Below are 24,539 nucleotides of genomic sequence, written 5' to 3' on the forward strand. Positions count from 1 at the left end.
TGCAGTGATTTTGGAGCCCCCAAAAATAAAGTCAGCCACTGTTTCCCCATCTATTTGCCATGAAGTGATGGGATTGGATGCCATGATCTTAGTTTTCTGAATGTTGAGCTTTAAGCCAACTTTTTCACTCTTTTCTTTCACTTTTATCAAGAGGCTTTTTAGTTCTTCCCTTTCTGCCATAAGGGTGGTGTCATCTGCATATCTGCATATCATGCAAAATCCAGGCTGAATGAAACACAAGCTGGAATCAAGATTGCCGAAAGAAGTATCAACAGCCTCAGATATGCAGATGATACCGCTTAAATGGCAGAAAATGAAGAGGAACTAAAGGTGATGAAGGTGAAATAGGAGAGTGGAAAACCTGGCTTAAAATTCAGCATTCAGAAAATGAAGATCATGGCATCTAGTCCCATCACTTCATGGCAAAAAATGGGGTAAAAGTGGAAACAGTGACAGATTTTATTATATTGGGTTCCAAAATCACTGCAGATTGTGACTGCAGCCATGAAATTAAAAAATGCCTGCTCCTTGGAAGAAAATGTATGAGAAACCGAGACAGTGTATTAAAAAACATAGACATCACTTTACTGACAAAACCTATACAGTCAAAACTATGGCTTTTCCAGTAGTCATGTATGGATGTGAGAGTTGGACCATAAAGAAAGCTGAGCGCTGAATAATTGATGCTTTTGAACTGTGGTATTGGAGAAGACTCTTGAGCATTTTTGGACAGCAAGAAGATCAAACCAGTCAATGCTAAAGGAAATCAACCCTGAATATTTATTTGAAGGACTGATGCTGAAGCTGAAGTTCCAATACTTTAGCCACATGATGTGAAGAGCTGACTCATTAGAAAAGACTCTGATGCTGGGAAAGATTGAGGGCAGGAGGAGAAGGGGGTGACTGAATGAGATCATTGGATGGCATCACTGACACAATGGACATGATTCTGCACAAACTCCAGGAGATAGTGAAGTACAGGGAAGCCTGGCATGCTACAGTCCATGGTGTCACAAAGAGTCGAACATGACTTAGGGACTGAACAATAACAATTTGTTCCAGAACGATCTTTGTTCTCTGCCAAATGGTTCAGTACTTGTTTATTTGTTGATTTGTATCCATTCTTCTTCCTTCTTACAAAAGATACACTGAATTGAGGTTGAGGGGAATAACTCCATTCTCAGCCATGCGGTTTGAGTGGAGTGAGATTTATTCCATCTTAGATCTTGCTTAGCCCCCTCTCACAGAAACTAAAGAAAGCCTGCATCCAGCAACAAAGATCCAGCACAGCCAAAGATGAATAAATAAAAATTATGAATAAAAAGAAAGTGGGCTGCTAAAGAGCACTAGCCCCCACAAGTGTCAAGCACTTCTAGATTGGATGGAAACTTCAACACTTTGCTGTCCATAACAAGAGCAGCCTGAGATGAGGTCAACCCTTAGGTATAGGAAAGACAAAAAATGAATATGCTCCTTAACACCTCATTCAGGGAGTACCTGAGGCTAGCCCTTCTTTGGACTTTGTAGATAAGAGAGCCAATAAATTCTCATGATATTTTCAGTTTTGTTTTTTTTTTTTTTTTTTACAATTTGCAGAATAAATGGTTATCTGATACACCTGAACATTCTCCAGAGAAGTAGAACAAATATATAATTTATAATAAGGTATTGGCATATAGGATTATGGAGGCTGAAAATTCTCATGATCTGTTGTCTGCAGCTGAAACTCAAGAAAGTTTGTGGTGGTCTGAGAACCAGGAGTGTTGAGGGTAGGAAGAGATTGATAATTCAGGTTAGAGGGGGGACAAATCCAACCTTCCTCCACCTTTTGTTCTATTAATATTCAGACCATCAATGGATTGGATGAGGTCCATCCACATTGGGGAGGGCCATCTGCTTTACTCAGTCTACCAATTCAAAGGCTAATCTTTTCCAGAAACACCTCACAGACAGATGCAGAAATAATATTTAACTAGATATCTGAGCATCCCTTAGCTCAGTCAAATTGATACAAAAAATTAACCATCACACCTTACAAATGATTTTATAGCGTTACTTAATTTTTTAGGATCTTGAATTTCTTCTGCCTTACAAGAGAATATCTACTGTGAGCCTCAGAAACAATGTCTATAAAGCATAGTGGATAGTATATGTATATTGTACCCCCTCTGCCACATGGGAGTTAAGTGCTGGTGGTACAGAGATGAATAAGACATAATTTCTGTCCTGAGGACCTCACAGTCTACTTGGGGTCAAGGAATAATTATAGTTCAGAGTGGGAGACGGAGAAGTGAAGTGTGCTTGTTGTCTAGGGGAGCAGAATGCAAGAAGTGATGCTGTGCAAGGGAGGTGGTCAGGGCACAGTTTGCATAAGGGGAGGCACTTGGGCTGGTTCCTTAGGGATGTAGAAGTGGGCTAATATGAGAGGATGGAAGACTGGGGGATACTTGTTTCCTTAGTCTTGAGATAAAGGGAAAGATCAAAGATGCACACCAAATTGGAATATGTCATCAGCCTTGGTGAAGTCAACAGAAGCCTATGGGCCAGTTGGACATAGTGATTTATGAAATTAAGCTTGATCAACGTAAGATACTTTTGGGTTAAGCTTACTTAGTAGCTAATTGCATGTTTAACAGTAAAATCAAAACAAATCATTTTTTGCAGTAGTTGTATTTTTCTATGCCTATAAAATATAAATATGCTGATTGAAAAATTATGAAAATATAAAAAAAGGCAAATAAAGAATATTCAGCTGTAATCACTGTTAACATTTTGATGTACACATTTAAAAAATCATTCTAAACAGACAACCATCCTTCAAAAAATGCAATTAGAGAGTGCATATGACTTTTTACCTGTTTCTTCTCACCTAATATATCATGAAAATGTTCTAAAAATAAATATAAATTAATATTTAAAATAAACATAATATTCTATTATGTGGATATGCCACATTTTTAGAAATAGGTTCATCTCTTCTAGTAGATTTGAGAACGTTTTCCCTTCTTTCCCTGTTAAATATAATTCTATAATAAATGGTCTTTCAAAGTCATTTCTGTTCACTTCTTTATTTCTTTAGGAGAAATTACCGGGTTAAAATGTATGCACATTTCAGATGCTGTCCAATTGGTCTGGAAGTTTGTGTCATTTTTTTTCTGTTTTCACTAAGCAATGTGTGAGAGTATAACCTAACCAAATCTTATTCTGACTTAAATTGCTTTTCTTGTAAAGGTAACATTATTCTGCTTAGAATAAAACCATTAGTGCCAATATACTTAGGCTCGTTATTAAATTATAAATAAGTTGAGAAGAGATCAATAGATCTGTGCTTCCTAATTTATTCCCTCAAGAATATTAAATGAAAGTGCAAAAGACAGAATTGAGTGTAAATAAATTTAATATAATTTTATATATTTATGTAACACTTTCTCTAAAGAATTAATAGATTTATTTAAGTCAGATATATTATTGGGTTGTCTTGATACTTAGAAGCTTCACATTTTCATGTTTTTCATTATTGAATAATAAGATCATCCTCAGATTTTTGTACTCAAAGCCGATGTTCTTTGTCCCCGAAGAAATTCACAGAATATGTTTTGCTAACTCAGATAACTTTATCTTTCGCTTGAGTAAACTCTTACTTATTTCAGTGTTCTAAGTTAACCCCTGGTAATATAAAATAATTAAGACAGCTTCTCAAAGTGTACAACTCATTACTAGAGTGTTTCAAACTAAACAAAACCAAAAAAAGCCTGTAGGTTTATGAGTGCTTTCATTATTATTGTTATTCAGTATTCAAAGTTGAAAAGAGAACTATGTTAACTTCCCAAGATTTAATAGTAATTCAAAGTTCTATATTAATATATAAATCAATTCTTTATAGTTATGATGCATCTATTGCTTAGCTGTCAAGAGTACTTGGTGAATGAACCATTTTAAATAGCCATTTTCTGAATAATACAACATTTTCACCTAAGAATAAAAGATATTTCAGAATTACGTATTACCCATTCTTGACTTTTCTAAACAAGCCTTAAATAAGTGTTATATACTATCCTGTTTTATTGTCCTCAGGGCCTTATGAATTTTTTGTTGCCCATGCTAATTGATCTCATATTACTTTCCTGACAACTCTTGAGCCTGCTTTTTATTTTTGTTTTCTCATGCTATTTGTCATATTTTTCTGTCAGTGTACTGCTTCCTCTTTTTTATATTTTGCTAGTGCTAATCTGGCGTAAATAACCATGCCTGTTAAGATTATAAAAAGCAAAAGTAGATGAGAGCTGAAAAAGGACATGACAACATCTTTTTGAGTGAAGAATAAACATTTCCCTTTATATATATTTGTTTTTATTAATATAATGATCTGTTCAGGAGTATATTTTTCTAATTTCTGACTCTGGCTAAATTTTGAATAGATAAACTATTCCTCTTACTCCAAGTGTCCCTCTTAACCAAAACTAAATGTCAGACAAAGTGAGTTTTAGGAAAGGCACAGAACTGTCCTACCTTCCTCCCATACTGTCATCACATTAAGATGTAACTTTGCCTTAAAATTGCATCAACTGTATGCAGATTTCCATGATTTCTGTGCTCTTCCAAGCGACGGCTGATCTCTGCCTATGAGTTTCTTTGAGTTTATAAGCTCCAGGTTTTATTTTACCCCATTTCACCCACTTTCTTCAATTCTGCTTTGATTTTTCCATTTGGTAAAAATTGGAGCATGTTCCAGGGGCCTTAGTGAATTTTTAGCAACATACTAATTAGAAAATAATTCTGTAAAATTTAGCAGAAATAGGCATAATGTATATTTAGGGATATTTGAGAGTTGTACTATAAAGAAAGCTGAACGCCGAAGAATTGATGCTTTTGAACTGTGGTGTTGGAGAAGACTCTTGAGAGTCCCTTGGACTGCAAGGAGATCCAACCAGTCCATCCTAAAGGAAATCCGTCCTGAATATTCATTGGAAGGACTGATATTGAAGCTGAAACTCCAATACTTTGGCCACCTGATGTGAAGGAGTGACTCATTGGAAAAGATCCTGATGCTGGGAAAGATTGAGGGCAGGAGGAGAAGGGGACGACAGAGGATAAGTAGTTGGATGGCATCACCTACTCGATGGACATGAGTTTGGTTAAACTCCGGGAATTGGTGATGGATAGCGACTTCACTTTCCCTTTTCACTCTCATGCATTGGAGAAGGAAATGGCAACCCACTCCAGTGTTCTTGCCTGGAAAATCCCAGAGACAGGAGAGCCTGGTGGGCTGCCGTCTCTGGGATTGCACCCTCAGACAAGACTAAAGTGACTTAGCAGCAGCAGTAGCAGCAGCAGGGAGGCCTGGCGTACTGCAGTCTATGGGGTCACAAAGAGTTGGACACAACTGAGCAGCTGAACTAACTGACTGTATACATATCTCCAGACGGCTAGAATTACTGGGTTAAATTGGACTTAAAGTTCTCTTTTGAGTTTAGTATGCACTGAAATATTTCTTTGTCTAAAAGCGAGTTAGTGGACTGGGCAATGCACTTAAAAATGAGGAAAAGTGCTTATAAGAATCACTGATCATGGATATAAAGTTGAAAAAAGTTAGAAAGTATGTCTAATGATACATTATTATAAAAAATAAGTTAAAAGCCCAATCTCCTAACCAATATTTGGTATTGATTTTTCTTTGTTACCTAGTTTAGGGAACATAATTATGAAATAAATCAAAAGAAACAGCAGCTTTAGGGAGCATTAGAAATGACATTTGGGTACTGTGCATGACATTGAAGCTCCTGAACCCTGAGGCACCCCTTTATTTAATTTAAAGACAATGTGGCTAAAGCTGACTAGATTATTTTCTGGTATGTAAGAAGCTGTTTGTTGTTAGAAAACTTGACTAATTTGCTTCCCATTTTTACTAAGAACAGGATAAATCACACATAATATACATTTTATTCACTTAGAATTCTCTTTGGAATGGTGCCTGTAAGAGGCAGGGGACTCTAAGAGGCTTATGATTCTGTTTTTAAAAGACCAACAAAAAAGAATAAAAAGATATGAGCTTTTCTCAACTAAATGATTATATAAGAGGAAAACTTTACTCAACTCTAGATTAATGATGTTACTCATTTTCTTCTCTTTGGCAATGCTGCTGATAGGGAGCAGTGACCTCAGACTTTCTCCTTCCTATTTATCTGCAGATATGTCACTTTTCTGTTTCTGAAAGAAGTGCTTAACATATTATATGAAACTATGACAAAGGTTTTACCACTGCTATTTTAAAAAATACTGTGTACATATCCCTGTGGTTTTGGAGAACTCTTTCATTTCAGTTTTATGGCTTTTTGTAAAAACTACAACAGGAATGCTTGTTTATTTGAAAGTATGAGATGTATATTTTAATGTAAGGAAGGCTGATGGTCATGTTTTCATCACTCTTCTTACCAATTCTTTCATGAATATCTTTGACAAACTGTACGACAGATTATTTTTCTGTAGGAGTAAAGAAGTTCAGTGGCACCCACTCCAGTATTCTTGCCTGGAAGATCCCATATATGGAGGAGCTTGGTGGGCTGCAGTCCATGGGGTCGCTAAGAGTCGGACACGACTGAGCGATTTCACTTTCACTTTTCACTTTCCTGTATTGGAGAAGGAAATGGCAACCCAGTCCAGTGTTCTTGCTTGGAGAATCCCAGGGACAGGGGAGCCTGGTGGGCTGCCGTCTATGGGGTCGCACAGAGTTGGACACGACTGAAGCGACTTAGCAAAGAAGTTCAACCATTACATAGAACATTAGAGCTATTTAATTAGCGGAGTGTTTAATGTACCAATCGTAAATATATTGGTCATCCTAACTTATTTCAAAGTGGAGATATAAATTAAGAAAATAGAACTTTAAGGGTGATTATGCTCCACTTTTTAAAAGACATCTACCTTGAGCACTTCAGATTCCCTATGCAATGTTTCAGTTCAGTTCAGTTCAGTTCCTGGGTTCTGTCTGACTCTTTGCGACCCCATGTACTGAAGCATGCCAGGCCTCCCTGTCCATCACCAACTCCAGGGGTTTACTCAAACTCATGTCCACTGAGTTGGTGTTACCATCCAGCTATCTCATCCTCTGTCCTCCCCTTCTCCTCCTGCCTTCAATCTATCCCAGCATCAGGGTCTTTTCCAATGAGTCATTCCTTCACATCAGGTGGCCAAAGCAATGGAGTTTCAGCTTCAGCTCAGTCTTTCCAATGAATATTCAGGATGGATTTCCTTTAGGATGGACTGATTGGATCTCCTTGCAGTCTAAGGGATTCTCAAGAGTCTTTTCCAACACCACAGTTCAAAATCATCAATTCTTCCATGCTCAGCTTTCTCTATAGTCCAACTCTCACATCCGTACATGACTACTGGAAAAACCATAGATTTGACTAGATGGGCCTTTGTTGGCAAAGTATGTCTCTGCTTTTTAATATGCTGTCTAGGTTGGTCATAACTTTTCTTCCAAGGAGCAAGCATCTTTTAATTTCATGGCTGCAGTCACCATCTGCAGTGATTTTGGAGCCTAAGAAAATAAAGTCTGTCACTGTTTCCACTGTTTCCCCATCTATTTGCCATGAAATGATGGGACCAGATGCCATGATATTAGTTTTCTGAATGTTGAGCTCTAAGCCAACTTTTTCACTCTCCTCTTTCTCTTTCATCAAGAGGCTCTTCAGTTCTTCTTTGCTTTCTGCCATAAGGGTGGTGTCATCTGCATATCTGAGGATATTAATATTTCTCCTGGCAATCTTGATTTCAGCTTGTGCTTCATCCAGCCCAGCATCTGCATGATGTACTCTGCATATAAGTTAAATAAGCACAGTGACAAAATAAGCACACAAGCCTTGACGTACTCCTTGCCCGATCTGGAACCAGTCTGTTGTTCCATGACTAGTTCTGTTTCTTCCTGACCTGCATACAGATTTCTCAAGAGGCAGGTCAGGTGGTCTGGTGTTCCCATTTCTTGATGAATTTTCCACAGTTTGTTGTGATCCACATAGTCAAAGGCTTTTTAGTCAGTAAAGCAGAAGTAGATGTTTTTCTGAAACTCTCTTGCTTTTTCGATGATCCAATGGGTGTTGGCAATTTGTCTCTTGTTCCTCTGCCTTTTCTAAATCCAGCTAGAACATCTGGAAGATCACGGTTCACGTACTGTGAAGCCTGGCTTGGAGAATTTTGAGCATAACTTTACTAGCGTATGAGACGAGTGCAACTGTGTGGTAGTTTGAGCATTCTTTGGCATTGCCTTTCTTTGGGATTGGAATGAAAACTGACCTTTTCCAGTCCTGTGGCCACTGTTGACTTTTCCAAATTTGCTAGCATGTTGAGTGCAGCACTTTCACAGCATCCACTTTTAAGATTTGAAATAGCTCAACTGGAATTCCATCACTTCCACTAGATTTGTTCGTAGTGATGCTTTCTAAGGCCCACTTGACTTTTCATTCTAGGATGTCTGGCTCTAGGTGAGTGATCACACCATCGTGATTATCTTGGTTGTGAAGATCTTTTTTGTACAGTTCTTCTGTGTATTCTTGCCACCTCTTCTTAATATCTTCTGCTTCTGTTAGGTCCATACCATTTCTGTCCTTTATTGTGCCCTTCTTTGCATGAAATGTTCCCTTGGTATCTCTAATTTTCTTGAAGAGATCTCTAGACTTTCCCATTGTATTATTTTCCTTGATTTGTTTGCATTGATAGCTGAGGAAGGCTTTCTTATCTCTCCTTGGTATTCTTTGAAACTCTGCATTCAACTGGGTATATCTTTCCTTTTCTCCTTTGCCTTTGACTTCTCTTCTATTCATAGTTATTTGTAAGGCCTCCTCAGAAAACCAAAATTCAAATTGTTATTACTGTATTCAAGATTGAGATCTTGGAGGTTTAGTTCCTGTGCAAGAAGTTAGATGCTATTACAGAAAAACATGAGTTTTTATTTTATCCTTTGGAATGATTTTGGGAACACTTACTAAAATATATAGCAATGTCATTATGTTACTATTTGCCATGAAATAAAACTTGTCTAAACTGAATGTTGTATTATAGGTGTCAGATACTGAATTACTTGATTATAAAGGGCTTTACTTAAGGCAATATGACATTACAGACTCCAATAATAGTTCTACAGATGATATCACATGCTTATAAATATTCGTGAAGTATATACAAGTATACATGTATATGCATTTGTTTACCAGGATGCTATGACTATTTTGTGGGTTGTTTAAAATTCTCTGTTAAGACATCAAAAGTTATCAGTTAGCTCTTGGTATGAGCTATACATGTTCCAGATTCATGGATGGGAATGAATTGGCACGTACTTATTCCCTCTCCTGGCACATAATAAATTAATATCCACTATTTTCCTGAAACCATGTTGAAAATAAGTGAATGACTGTTACAGGAAAATTAATTTCTGTGTACCTTAGTAACAGATATCCAAAGGTACCGCCTTTGAACATTTATAATGAATAAAGTTGACCTACATGTATTTTTGTTCCAAACTCTTGACCATGCTTGTTACTGAAAAATCTGTACTTATAAAGCTAACAAGTGTCTAGAATAGAGATCTCTTCAAGAAAATTAGAAATACCAAGGGAACATTATATGCAGAGATGGGCACAATACAGGACAGAAATGGTATGGACCTAACAGAAGCAGAAGATTTTAAGAAAAGGTGGCAAGAATACACAGAAGAGCTGTACAAAAAAGATCTTCATGACCAAGATAATCACGATAGTGTGATCACTCACCTAGAGCCAGACATCCTAGAATGAAAAGTCAAGTGGACCTTAGAAAGCATCACTACGAACAAATCTAGTGGAGGTGATGGAATTCCAGTTGAGCTATTTCATATCCTAAAAGTTGATGCTGTGAAAGTGCTGCACTCAATATGCTAGCAAATTTGGAAAACTCAGCAGTGGCCACAGGACTGGAAAAGGTCAGTTTTCATTCCAATCCCAAAGAAAGGCAATGCCAAAGAATGCTCAAACTAGCACACAATTGCACTCATCTCACATGCTAGTAAAGTAATCCTCAAAATTCTCCAAGCCAGGCTTCAACAGTATATGAATGGAGAACTTCCAGATGTTCTAGCTGGATTTAGAAAAGGCAGAGGAACCAGAGATCAAATTGCCAACATCCGTTGGATCATCAAAAATGGAAGAGAGTTCCAGAAAAACACCTACTTCTGCTTTATTGACTACGCCAAAGCCTTTGATTGTGTGAATCATAACAAACTGTGGAAAACTCTGAAAGAGATGGGAATACCAGACCACCTTACCTGCCTACTGAGAAATCTGTATGCAGGTCAAGAAGCAACAGTTAGAACCAGACCTTCAACAATGGACTGGTTCCAAATTGAGAAAGGAGTTTGTCAAGGCTGTATATTGTCACCCTGCTTATTTAATTTATATGCAGTGTACATCATGCGAAATGCCAAGCTGGATGAAGCACAAGGTGGAATCAAGGTTGCTGGGAGAAATATCAATAACCTCAGATTTGTAGATGGCACCACCCTTATGGCAGAAAGCAAAGAGGAACTGAATCGCCTCTTAATGAAAATGAAAGAGGAAAGTGAAAAATTTGGCTTAAAACTCAACATTCATAAAACGAAGATCATGGTATCCAGTTGATCACTTCATGGCAAATAGATGGGGAAACAATGGAAACAGTGACAGACTTTATTTTCTTGGGTTCAAAAATCACTGCAGATGGTGACTGCAGCCATGAAATTAAAAGATGTTTGCTCCTTGGAAGAAAAGCTATGAGCAACCTAGACAGCAAATTAAAAAGCAGAGACATTACTTTGTTGACAAAGGTCCATCTAGTCAAAGCTATAGGTTTCTAGTAGTAATGTATGGATGTGAGAGTTGGACTGTGAAGAAGGCTGAGCACCAAAGAATTTATGCTTTTGAACTGTGGTGTTGGAGAAGACTCTTGAGGGTCCCTTGGACAGCAAGGAGATCCAACCAGTCCATCCTAAAGGAAATCTGTCTTGAATATTCATTGATAGGACTGATGCTGAAGCTGAAGCTGCAATACTTTGGCCACCTGATGGGAAAAACTGACTCATAGGAGAAAACCCTGATGCTGGGAAAGTTTGAAGGCAGGAGGAGAAAGGGACGACAGAGGATGAGATGGTTGGATGGCATCACCTACTCAATTGACATGAGTTTGAGTAAGCTCTGGAAGTTGGTGATGGATACTGAAACCTGGCGTGCTGCAGTCCATGAGGTTGGAAAGAGTCAGACACAACTGAGCAACTGAACTGAACTGACTGAACTGCAAGAATGACTAAAATATTTTTCAGGTTGAACATTTATTCCTTCAACAGTTTTTTTAAACACCTTTATTTGTGCACAGATTTAAATTTGTACGTAGCCAAGCTGATCTTTTTCTTTATGATTTTCTCTTTTTCCTTTAAACATAGAAAGTGATTTTCCTTAGAGAGTTTAAATAAATATTCACATATGTTTTCTACTAAACTTTCGATAGTGTGACTTTTTACATTTAATCTTCCAGTCATCTGGAACATGTTTCAAACTGGCTAATGATACATCCTTAGTAATTTTAAAGAGTAAGGATTTATATACAATGTCTAGAACTAAGCACTGTGCCAACCTTTTGTCTGGTGCTCAATACATTTTTTTGAATTCACCCTTCTCCCATCCTGTAGCCAACCAGCACATGTATTCAGTCAGTGTTTCAGAGAACAACATCTAACTCATGTCAAAGCATTCACCAAAAAGTACAGGAAAAGGAAATGCGAACAAATGATTATATGTTCATTTCCTTTGGTGGAGCAAGAAGACTGAGAAACTTTCAAAGGAGTGGGATCTTACCCACTTTCTGTGTATATAAGTGTGCAAGTGGCATGATTCATTCAAAATTTTTCATTTTTACGTATCTGGTACAATTTTTAGAGCATGTATAATGTTTCTTTCATGCAGTTTCATATCTGAATAATTAACAGTCCACAGTACTACAAATTGGTACCAAATCAACTGAATATCTAATTTCTGGTAATGCTCAGATCATGTCGGTCGGAAAGTTTGCCTGAATGTCCCTGTTGATTTAGGTATGGTTCAGTTTCCTTAAATATTTTTTGTTTGTTTGTTTGTTTGTTCAGTTTCCTTATAGAATAGCGATATAGCCTTGGAACGTGGGACAATGCCTTATGAATTACCTTTGCTCTGAGACAGAAAAATTATAATGAATTATGCCAATACCTTTTTGTTTTTTCACAGTTTTTAGAAATGTATTTGATACCATTAGCACTTGTTTTTATTTTTTATAATTTATGTGTTTTGTTTTTGATGCGCTGGGTCTTTGTTGCTATGTCTGGGCTTTCTATAGTTGTCGAGAGTGGTGGCTACTCTCTAGTTCGGGTGAGTGGGGCTTCTTATTGTGGTGGCTTTTGTTGTGGAGCACAGGCTGTAGGCACATGGGGATCAGTAGCTGCAGCTTGCTGGCTCTATTGCGTGTGGGCTTCAGTAGCTGTGGCACACGAGCTTAGTTGCTCCACCGCATGGAATCTTCCCAGACTAGGGATCAAGCCAGTGTCCTTTGCACTGGCGGGTGAATTCTTATTCACGGTACCACCAGGGAAATCCAGTGTTTACTAAGCAAACGTGGCCTAAGTTATCATCCTAAGCTAGTTAGCATCCTAAGCTAACTTCTCAAGTTATTATTTGGGCATATCAGAGCATTTAGTACCTTCTCTAATTTGTTCTTCTTTAGTTTGGATGCCAATGTGTGGCCTGAAGAGAAGTTACTAGAGTGGCATAAGTGGGGCCCCAGGTGTTTGTGAATGGTGATCTTCAATACCCAATGGTGATAAAGCTGCAAACTGAATTTGCCTGATTTATGAATAAGATATTGGGGACTGATACTACTGCTGCTGTTGCTGCTGCTAAGTCACTTCAGTCGTGTCCGACTCTGACCCCATAGACGGCAGCCCACCAGGCTCCCCTGTCCCTGGGATTCTCCAGGCAAGAACACTGGAGTGGGTTGCCATTTCCTTCTCCAACACACGAAAGTGAAAAGTGAAAGTGAAGTTGCTCAGTCGCGTCCGACCCTCAGCGACCCCATGGACTGCAGCCCTCCAGGCTCCTCCATCCACGGGATTCTCCAGGCAGGAGTACTGGAGTGGGGTGCCATTGCCTTCTCCTGGGGACTCTTAAATCATTGAGAACTGAGTTGATAGATAGATTAAAGCTGCGACAACTGGTGTTGCATATTAATGTTATCTAATTTATAACATGATGCTGATGAGGCCTTAGAATATTTGAATTATGTACTACTGACCATTATCTTGACAAATATCAATTGCAGTTTCAGATTGATGGCTAAGCCAAACATAAACCAAACTTGTTAAATCAGATAAAGTTTACATATCTAAGGAAGTGCTTTCCAATTATCTTTACTTCATTGAATGCATAAAAGATGATGTATTTGGTATTCAGGGGTAAAATGGAGGATTATTGGAAAGGCATCTAACAGATGATGTATTTGGTATTCAGGGGTAAAATGGAGGATTTTTGGAAAGGCATCTAACATGAGGTTTGGTAAAGAAAAATTGTTTTCTTTATGTTATATATTTATGATAGAAGAGATAAACATTAAGTGTTTTGAAAAATGAAAATTAAATATATGTAAAACTTTCAAATCTTATCAACATTTAAATAAACTTGACTTGCTTTAGTGAACATATAATTTCTGATTAAGACATTTTAATGCTAATCTCTTCCATATTTGGTAGTCATATATTGCAGATAAGAAACTTCATTTTAAACCTCTTATTTTTACAGCAACCCCAATTTTTCAAAAATTAAAACAAATATTTAAAGAACCACATAGCTATTATTTTTCTTTCAATGGCAAATATAATGGTAAAATTTACTATGATGAATTCAAATGAATTTCAATTACAATTTTACATTTTTATAGCAAAGATTTCAAAACAACAATGAAGTTCTAATTGCAGAATGTATATGCATATTTTTTTACTTTTAGTCAGTTTGAATGCCCCTACACGGGCACAAGCAGACAGAGGTACTGAATCTATGGGAAGACAGAGACTGGAGTTCCCCCAAATCTCTGTAATTCGAGCACATTTTTGCACTGTGGTCCTTTACTTCTTGGGTGTGAACTCTTCTATCAGTTCCATAGGACTCTTGAGCAAGATGAAGAGTGAAAGTGTCTGCCCCAGGATGTTAATGCAGATATCCAGGTAATAGACCACCTCTCTGGGGAAGCTCTTGATGCTATAAAGGAGTGGTAAATGCACACGGTCACATCTTTTGCTCCCCATCTGTGGGCACCACAAGGTGAGCATGATCCTAATCTCTCACCCTTCTCTGAGGAGTCCTGGAAAATGCTTGAACGTGAACGTGAACGTGAAGTCGCTCAGTCGTGTCCGACTCTGCGACCCAATGGACTGTAGCCTACCAGGCTCCTCTGTCCATGGGATTTTCCAGGCAATAGTACTGGAGTGGATTGCATTTCCTTCTCCAAGGGATCTTCCCAACCCAGGGATCGAACCCTGGTCTCCCGCATCGTAGACAGACACTTTACCGTCTGAGACACGGAAGACATGGAAAATGCTTATTGAAGTCAAAAGTCTGAATGGACCAGCATTTCTGCATATTCCTCTACACCACTGGATGTGTGGTAATGCACTACAATTCACCCTTTGGTAAACTCTGATATAAGTCCTATAGAGGATAGTAGTACAGGAAGAATATCAGCAGCAATCTTCAGTGACAGACTGAGGTGTTTCTAGGTCTCCCCAAGTTATTTCGCACAATTGCAGATGTTAGATCTGGGCTAATAATGATCAGATCAAAACTTCTGGAAGCTTAAATGTTCCCATTACTGCCCAGCTTTAATTATGAGAGGTTAAAACATTTCAGAATACAACTTTGCTGGGATACGTGCTGTGTTTTCACACCCGGGCTTGGCACATCATTAATCTCAGAATCATAGAGTACAAAATGTACAGTGTACAGTGTACTTGGACCTGAGTATACTCCTTGCCCATCATTTTCAGCCTCCCAATAGGACTAAAATTGAGCCAAAAACATCTCTTTCTGTGGCATTTGAGCAAGTGGCAGTTACCAAGTTTTCTGGAAATTCCTTCCCATATTTCCTGCTGCTGCTGCTGCTGCTAAGTCACTTCAGTCGTGTCCGACTCTGTGCGACCCCATAGACGGCAGCCCACCAGGCTGCCCCGTCCCTGGGATTCTCCAGGCAAGAACACTGGAGTAGGTTGCCATTTCCTTCTCCAATGCATGAAAGTGAAAAGTGAAAGTGAAGTCGCTCAGTCGTATCTGACTCATAGCGACCCCGTGGACTGCAGCCTACCAGGCCTCTCCGTCCATGGGATTTTCCAGGAAAGAGTACTGGAGTGGGGTGCCATTGCCTTCTCTGCATATTTCCTGAGGCAAGGCCAATTGTGCAGCATATGATCTGTCGTTCCTGAAAAATTAAAAATAATAACTGGCTAACATAAAACATTAAGTGTAGGCAGTATTTGATAACATTTCCTAGCCTCTCAGACTAAGAGTGTTTTTCCTCTTGTGGAAACAATGAGAAGAAGGGGGAATTTTTAACTATGAAGATTGAGTTATCTTTTTTCTTAACATTTAGATGCATGGATTTATTTTAACTTTATTATTTAAAGGAAGAGAATGTCAAGAAGAATTTAGAAGCAGGCGATTATGTGAGATATACAACACTCTTTCCATGGAAATGGCTACTCACAGGACAATGGGAAACCTCATTCCCTGGGGAGACTTCAAAAAAAAGATTTGTCAGATGTCTTATAAATGTTGGTGTCCTGATTCTGAATGCAGCCAGGAGATGCTTCTGGCATGTGTGAAGTTTTAACATTACTCGTCTATAAAGTTGACTTATGCCCTGGAGCCAACAAGGCACATTTTTCTTCCTCTCTCCTCTGAACTTTCTGGGTTAATTAGAAGCTATCATTATCACTGTTTCAGCAGCTGACATGCTATAAAAAAGAGCTTTAGCAATGGATTAATTGAAATGCAGAGAGCTATTTCAGAAATCTTAAGTCAAGAGAGAATGTACTTCCTGGCCTACTAAGATCATACAAGAATCAGTTCACATACAACAAACGTTATTGGGTACACAAATGTCTGCCGGGCTATGTGTCTTGGAAACATTGGGGTTTATCCTTCAGTGTATGGGTTCCTTATTCTGATTCTTACCTCAGAGCCAGGAGTCATAAGGAATTGCCAAAGGGCATCTGACATTTAGCAACCACAGTGCAGAATCTTGTAGAGTTCCTACATCTAAAAGATAGGTCCTTCCTTCATTCTTCCTACCACAGCAGGAGGTGGAGCCTACATTTTGAAAATGTGCTAAGTCTTTGCTCTTCATTGGCAAGTGGTATTTATTTTTGAGACTTCTTTTGCAGGATCTTAGAGCTAGTTCTCACTGTTTGGTGAAAGAAGAACCTAATTCTTATTTTTCCCATTTCAAACTCAGGCTAAATGATTTTTGCCTTTGTTGACTTGAGGTTGTAATTCTGTTTTTTGTCCTGTAATTAAGCTAATATGAAGTCATGTTGTTAAATTTCAAAATTCTGCTTTGTTTAGGATGTAACTTCCTAAAGTTACTTTTAGGAACTTTTTAAAAAAGAGGGTTTTCTATTACAAATATCTACCTTTGAAATAAAAATTCCTAAGCACCCCAGGAATCTCCTTTTGATAGAGTAAATTCAGTGTGAAAGGCTTATCATGGTTCTAGTTCCAGATCAAATGTTTATTTTCTTTTTTGAACTTTCTTTAAACTCTCCAGATAAAATCTTTCCCTCCACTGTGCTCCAGATCTATCCTTTGTTCTTGTTTCTGTCATAATATTTGCCACTTTAAATACCACAGTTATTTGTTTGTGTGTGTTGTTGTCTCAGACTGTGAACTCCTAATGGACAGTTAGGAGTATCTCATTATTCTTTGTATCCCAGGGTCAAGCACCCAGAGAGAAGTAAGTGTTGAACCGATAGAAGAAAGGATGAACAAACAATATGTAATAAACCCTAATCAAAGGGTTTTAGTTACTTAAGTATCAAGAAAACTTTAGAGTTATTAGTTAGTTCCTAAGATTATTGCTCTATTGATGTATCAATATTTGTGGCAAATTAAAGCTCTTATTTGGTTAATGTAAATCTATATGCAAATGAAGATATTTGATCCTAAAAGTATATTTATACTGATATTCTTTTGAAATTCTGCCATTTTGATAATATCTTATTTTGCTAGTTATATTAGATTTAGTGCTTTGAATGATTTTCTGATACGTAAATTAATACTGTAATATACTGTCATCATTCTACTTAAATAAGACAGAGCATAGGGCTTGGAATTTGGGATTTGACATATTGTTTTTCTAATATTGAATATATTAAAAGTTGATTACTAACCTTTGCTTTTACGTAATTTGGTAAAAATTACTTCCTTGAGATACTGAAGAAAGAACTTTGAGACATCAATTTTTTAAATTTTATATTGACTTCTTCCTGAAAAGCTGTCATAAATAATTTAAATAATTTCTTTAAATTCATAAATTTAAAGTCATAAATTCCTTTAAATAATTTTAAGGAATTATTCAGAATCCAGGCCAAAAATAATGAAAGCAAGTAATTGTATTTTTTCTTCTCCTACTCTGGTATTTGCTTGTGTATAAGATCTTTGACAGATTTCTAGGTGGTTTAATGAAAGAACTGCCAAATAGTAGGGGCTTAATCACCTGTTGTCATCATGAGATAGGCCAAAGCTTTGTATTTCTTTAGGCAAAGATATTACTAAAAGAGCTCATGTTTCCTTTTTTCTGATATTATCTGTTTAACATATGCCTTTATTTTCCATTTTGTTGAGATAATAGTTAACCAAATCATATATTTAGAATGGAGATTGTAGAATTAAGTCAAACTCATCTCCAATATATGCAAGACTACGAATAAGCAACAAAGGGAGAAGTCTTGATCTTCAAAGTGCTTTCAGGGAGAGATTAAAAAAATAAGATGTAGAAAACGAGCTTATGGTTGCCAAAGTAGATGGGAAGTTAAAACTAGGAATTTGGGATTAACATATACACACTACTATATATAAAACTGATAGCCAACAGGGACTTGCTTTTATAGTACAAGGAAATACACTCAATATTTTGTAGTGGTCTATAGGGAAGAAAATTTGAAGAATATATATAACTGAACCACTGTGCTATGTGCCTGAAAACAATATAATATTTTAGATCAACTATATTTCAATAAAAAGAAAAGATGTCTAGGTTGTATTACAGAAAGATGAAAATGACCTACTACTGTATGGATCACAACAAACTGGAAAATTCTTAAAGAGATGGGAATACCACCACCTGACCTGCCTCCTGAGAAATCTGTATGCAGGTCAAGAACCAACAAACAGAACCAGACATCGAACACAGACTGGTTCAAAATTGGGAAAGGAGTATGTCAAGGCTGTATATTGTCACCCTGCCTATTTTACTTATATGCAGAGTACATCACGCAAAATGCCAGGCTGGATGAAGCGTAAGCTGAAATTAAGATTGCTGGGAGAAATATCAATAACCTCAGATACACAGATGATGCCACCCTTATGGCCAAAAGTGAAGAGAGAATAAAAAGCCTCTTGATGAAAGTGAAAGAGGAAGTGAAAATTTAGCTGGCTTAAAACTCAACATTCAGAAAACTAAGATCATGGCATCCAGTCCCATCACTTCATGGCAAAAAGATGGGGAAACAATGGAAACAATGACAGACTTTATTTTTTGGGGCTCTAAAATCGCAGCAGATGGTGACTGCAGCCATGAAATTAAAAGACATTTCTCCTTGGAAGTAAAGCTATGACCAACCAAGACAGCATATTAAAAAGCAGAGATATTACTTTGTTGACAAAGTTCCATCTAGTCAAAACTATGTTTTTTCCAGTAGTCGTGTATGGATGTGAGTGTTGGACCGTAAAGAAAGCTGAGTGCCGAAGAATTGATGCTTTTAAACTGTGGTTTTGGAGAAGACGCTTGAGAGTCCCTTGGACTGCAAGGAGATCCAACCAGTCTATCCTAAAGGAGATCCGTCCTCAATACTCAATGGAAGATCTTATGCTAAAGCTGAAGCTCCAATACTTTGGCCACCTGATGAGAAGAACTGACTCATTGGAAAAGATCCTGATGCTGGAAAAGACTGAAGGCAGGAAGAGAAGGGGACAACAGAGGATGAGATGGTTGGATGGCATCATGGACTCAATGGTCATGAGTTTGAGCAAGCTCTGGGAGTTGGTGATGGACAGGTGTTGCAAAGAGGTGGACATGACTGAGCCACTGAATTGAACTGATTGATGAATCATTTTATAACCTCAGATCAGTCCTCTTTCTGGGAAATCTTTCTCTTTTTTATTTTTTAAAATACTCAAATGAAATTATTATGGTGGAATCTGGAATTTATTCATGATAATTCATTCTTAGGTTCCACATGGTAATAAGGAGCTTTAGGCCTCTTTTTCAGAATACACAGGAAAATCAAACGACTAGGACTCATTGGCTTGGATAAGGTCATGTGTTATTTCTGAATAAAACCCAAAATCAAGGGAATGAGCTACTTAGACTAGCCAGACCTGAGTTACATGACTCATCCCTAGAATAATAGTAGATTCACTTATAAAAGAGGCACAGAATTCAGAGTTGGGGCATAAATGATCCCGCATAGAAAGATGGAATTGTAGAATTTTCCAGGATGACTAGAGAGGCAGTAGACATTGGGTGGAAAATACAATTAATATCTTCTACAAAGATATAATCATTGTTACAAAGATAGTACATAACATCACACATATTTGATGTTAAATGAGTGTATAGAGAATTCACTTTAGGAGAAAGCAGTTACTCATTGCAAACACTTCTGAAAAGACTTAGGCTTTAAATGGGAAGGACACTGCATGATACTAGGTGGATATAATGTGAAGATATTGTGTTAAGTGCTTTTATTATTATTTTTTATTCTAGTCTTGAAAATAAGTAGTACAGTAGATATATTACTTTCCTTTTATACATGACAAGCTAAAGTCCAGAGAAGTTAGGCAACCTAATAATGGTGGTGGTTGGTATTTATTAGTGCTTTTTATGTGGGCTTCCCTGGTGGCTCGGTCAGTAAAGAATCTGTCAGCAATGCAGGAGAACTGGGTTTGATCTCTGGGTCAGGAAGGTCCCTTGAAGAAGGAAATGGCAACCCACTCCAGTATTCTTGCCTAGAGAATTCCATGGACAGAGGAGTCTGGAGGGCTACAGTCCATGGGGTTGCAAGAGTTGGACACAACTGAGCTACTAAACCATCACCACCACCATATGTTAGAAAGTGTGAAAAGAGCTTTAGTTAGTTATATTTATGTAGTATCTTCATTATCATCATCATCATCATCATCAAACCTTATTTAAAAATAAAGAAATGGAGAATTAGGGGCTTAATCCTGGTTAAGTTACTTAACACACATGATAAGTAGCATCCCTGGACTTTGAAAGAATTGAATCATGAATCAGTAGGCTCAATCTATACGCTAAACTGCTCTTTTAAAAAAAAAATTATTTTGCTGTGCCAGGTCTTAGTTCCAGCATGCAGGATCTTTAGTTACAGCATGTGGGACCTAGTTTCTCCGAACAGGGATCAAACCCATGCCCCCTGCATTGGGATGGCAGAGTCTTAGCCACTGGACCTCTAGGAAAGTCCCTAAATTGCTCTTTTGAGTGATTACATAACTAGTAAGAGATAGAGCTGGAATTTCTATTTCTGACTTGCCTGACTGGCAAGCTTATGATTATTTTCATCTTTATTGTTGGTAAAATTTAGATAGTTAAATAAGAGAGTATTTAAGTTAAAGTGTTAGGGTTGTAATTACAGTAAACTAAAGTTCCCAATAAATGATCTCAGAAAGAGTCATACAGCTAAAAAGGTAGTTATCAATATATTTCTTAAATAATCTGGCTGTTATTGACTCCCATTTCCCATTTTGATAAACAGAATTTTCCCTTTCATCTGTTCCTTTCCAAGTATTTATTCTAGACCCTCCAAAATTCTAGACAGTTTTTGCTCTGTTTTTTTTTTTTTTTACCAGAGTTTGGTCCTGCTATGTTTTTGTTTTTTTCCTTAACCCAGCTCTCTCTTTTCTAATCTTTAACCTTGGGTTCTTTATATATTCTTGGAGGACAACTAGCTAATCCAAGAAACCAACATATGACGGAAGATTAATGGAAGTTCTACTTGCTAGAAAATATGTATATTCTCTGTGGTCTTCTTAATCATCTATCCAAGAAAATGATTCTAATGGTAAGAATTTTAAACGTGTTAGGAGAGAGCAATCTTATGTCACAGGGTCTCACTTGCTGAAACCATCAGGCCAACCACATCAGATTTTAGGGGTTATTGCAGTTCTGCTTATGGATTTTTAAATAATAAACTTCAATATTAGAAGTAATCCTGCTTTGCTTCCATCAAAATCATGAACTAAAAGTATCGTGAGAATTTTAGGAAGCAAGAGTACCTCTATCCAAAACATGGATTTTCTCTTTAATGCTATTATCTCAGAAAATAGTTCTCCATGTGCCTTTATTATTCTAATTTAATTGTATTTAAGTCTTTAAAAATTTCTTATCCATGTGTTTCTGTGTAAGTGTGATTAGCCATAAGACGGGACAACTTTTGCTGGACTTTGTTTTTTGTTGCAAAATAAAAAATGCTGATATTAAAATTTTCTCATTCCGTTTTTTTTTGTCATTCAGTGATTCTTTCTCTGAATGGATATAGCAAAGTAAATTTAGATGAGGCTAAGTCAGTTTATTGAGAAGGTCCCCTGGAGAAGGGAATGGCAACCTACTCCAGTATTCTTGCCTGGAGAATTCCACGGACAGAGGAGCTTGGTGGACTATAGCCCATGGGGTCGCTAAGAGTTGGACAGGACTGAGTGACTAACACTTCCACCTTTCAAGCTAGTTTATAAGGGACAGTTTCTAACATAAAAGTCTTTACAATCTATTTGAGGATCTAACACACACAAAAAATATAACAGAAGAGAACTGTACAATTTCAATACCTATATTTTAGCTTAAAAAGGACCCTTAAAATACTTAATCAGTTAGCTTTGACTGGGGTTTCTCAGAGCCTTCTTACAGATCGCTTCCAGAGGTGGAGTTTAGGGAGGGGAGAAGGACGGAGCCCTCTGCAGAGCGTCACGCTCTCCTTATGCTTTAGCCACAGGCACTCTACTTTCACCCGTTTTGTAGAAGATTTAGTTTTAATAAAGATTTTCAGGATTAAAAAAGTATGAGACTCACAGGTCCAATACAATTCCTGTTGTTTCACAGATGAGATAGTTGCCTGAAGCCAAGATAAATTATTGGGCTGCCCTACTCTGAAGAACTTGGAGGGAAGGCTTAAGCTGGTTCTATTAATGTCCTGATATTGCTGTAGTGAGTGCCAGCATTTTAATATCAGATATAAAATGTTTTATGTAAATTAGACTTTAACTTGTTATCTAAGATCTAAAATAATTAGCATTTAATTTTTCACCCTTTTTTCTGGTATCTCATATATAAGTAGTTTTTATATAATTATAACTGTACTATAGATATATATTTTTATTTTTTAACCTATTTTATGATAAATATTTTTTCATGTTGCCATAGACTTTATAAGTTCTACTTGTACAATGTCCTTGTGAGTTGATATAGCTTACTTAATTTAATCATTTCCATATTGTTGGACACTGGGGACATTTTCAATTTCCTTGCAATTTTGTTGCATTTGTGTACCTTTTCTCTCTTTTGGATTATTTTTAAAAATAAGTTGTGAAGAGTGGTTTTACAGTATCAAAGCATATAAACATTTTTTGATTTTTGTTACATTGCTTTCTGAAAGGATTGTGTAATTGTCAATTCACCATAGTCTCCTACCTATAGGAATTACCAATATTTTGAAATTTTGTTAGTTTCTTTAGGTAGTACCACACTGATGTTTTGCTTTGTGTTTTGATTATTAGTGAAGATTGTTATTTTTATTATCAGTATAATATAATAAAAATCACTAAGATGAAATTATTGTATTATCACTATAATTAAAAATATACCTATGTGCAAATTATCATCTGTTGAGTGGATAGTTGGTTTATATCCTTTCCTCTTTTATTTTGAGGTTCTCTTAATTTGGTTCTTTTGAATTGTAAATATTTGTATATTTAAATATAATCTTTTTGATAAAAATATGTTCATAGTCATCATCTAATGTTTTTAACCAGTGATTCTTACATGTTAACTCAATTTATCATTACTGTTGCTGCTTTTAACTCACTTTAACAATTAGCATTAAAATGTTTCTTTTCTCTTGCTAGAAACTGTCTTACTTTGATGAAAATGAGAGTATACTTATAATAAAAGAATTAGCTGCATATCTAATAAGCACAGAACATTAATTTTTGACTAGTTAATTTGAGTAAACAATAAAATTTGTAAAACTCAAATGTTTTAAACTCTGCCCTACAACTCATCATATAATACATATGTATTTTCAGCTACTTTTATTCTATTTTTACTAGCAGATTTCCTCTTTTTAAATCAGTTCACATCATTGACAATTTTAATCTTATACTTTTATCATTTATAATTCTAGTTCTCTGTTGGAATCAGTGAAAATTCCTTATTCTAAGAATATCCCCCAAACAAACAATTCATCTAAATAAAATAAGCAAAAAAAAAAAATATTCCTATGCAAATAATCATTAAGCTACATGCTTGAGTTGGTAAAGTTCAAAAGGATTCTTCTTCATTTGAGGAAGAATATTCTTATTTGATAAACAATGAGTATATAAACATGAGGCATTATCTTTTCCTTCTTTTCTTCTCTTAACCCTGCAGACAAAAAAGAGAATGTTTTAAAAATTTGACCCTCATGCACATATTATCCCGGTGGTGTGTGAGAGCGTCCAGAAACATTAAATCCAATTGGGATGTTCAAAACCGTATATGCTTGCCACTGCAACTGGTACAATGAACTAATTTTTCTGAGGTTACTGGCCCCTAACCTGAATTTCTCTTTAGCTGCTTTCATCAAACGGAGTTAGTCTTTTCCATTGCTGTGAGGTTAATAGCATTTTCAGATTCTAATCTAGTCTCTGGAAAATTGTCTTTTAAAAAAATTAATCAATAATACTCATTTTTACATCAGTATGTCAAACAAGGCAGAGACTACCACACCAGGCATTTCTGCCACTAACTGTCCTATCCAGTAGATATTCCTACATGACAAAAGTCAATAAACTCACCATGCTTGCAGCGTCGCCATTTGTTCGTGCTTTTAATTCACTCATGTATTAAAGAGAGCCTGAAAGACTCACTGCGCAAAGACATTAAATTCCCCTGAAACAAATACTTTAGGAAAAGTCTTAAATATATTTTCATGTCTGTGTTCTGATTTATTCTCCTTGGGGATACTAGACAGATGC

The sequence above is a fragment of the Bison bison genome, unplaced genomic scaffold, assembly GCF_000754665.1.
Source record: "Bison bison bison isolate TAMUID 2011002044 unplaced genomic scaffold, Bison_UMD1.0 scf7180017864035, whole genome shotgun sequence".
NCBI lineage: Eukaryota > Metazoa > Chordata > Mammalia > Artiodactyla > Bovidae > Bison > Bison bison.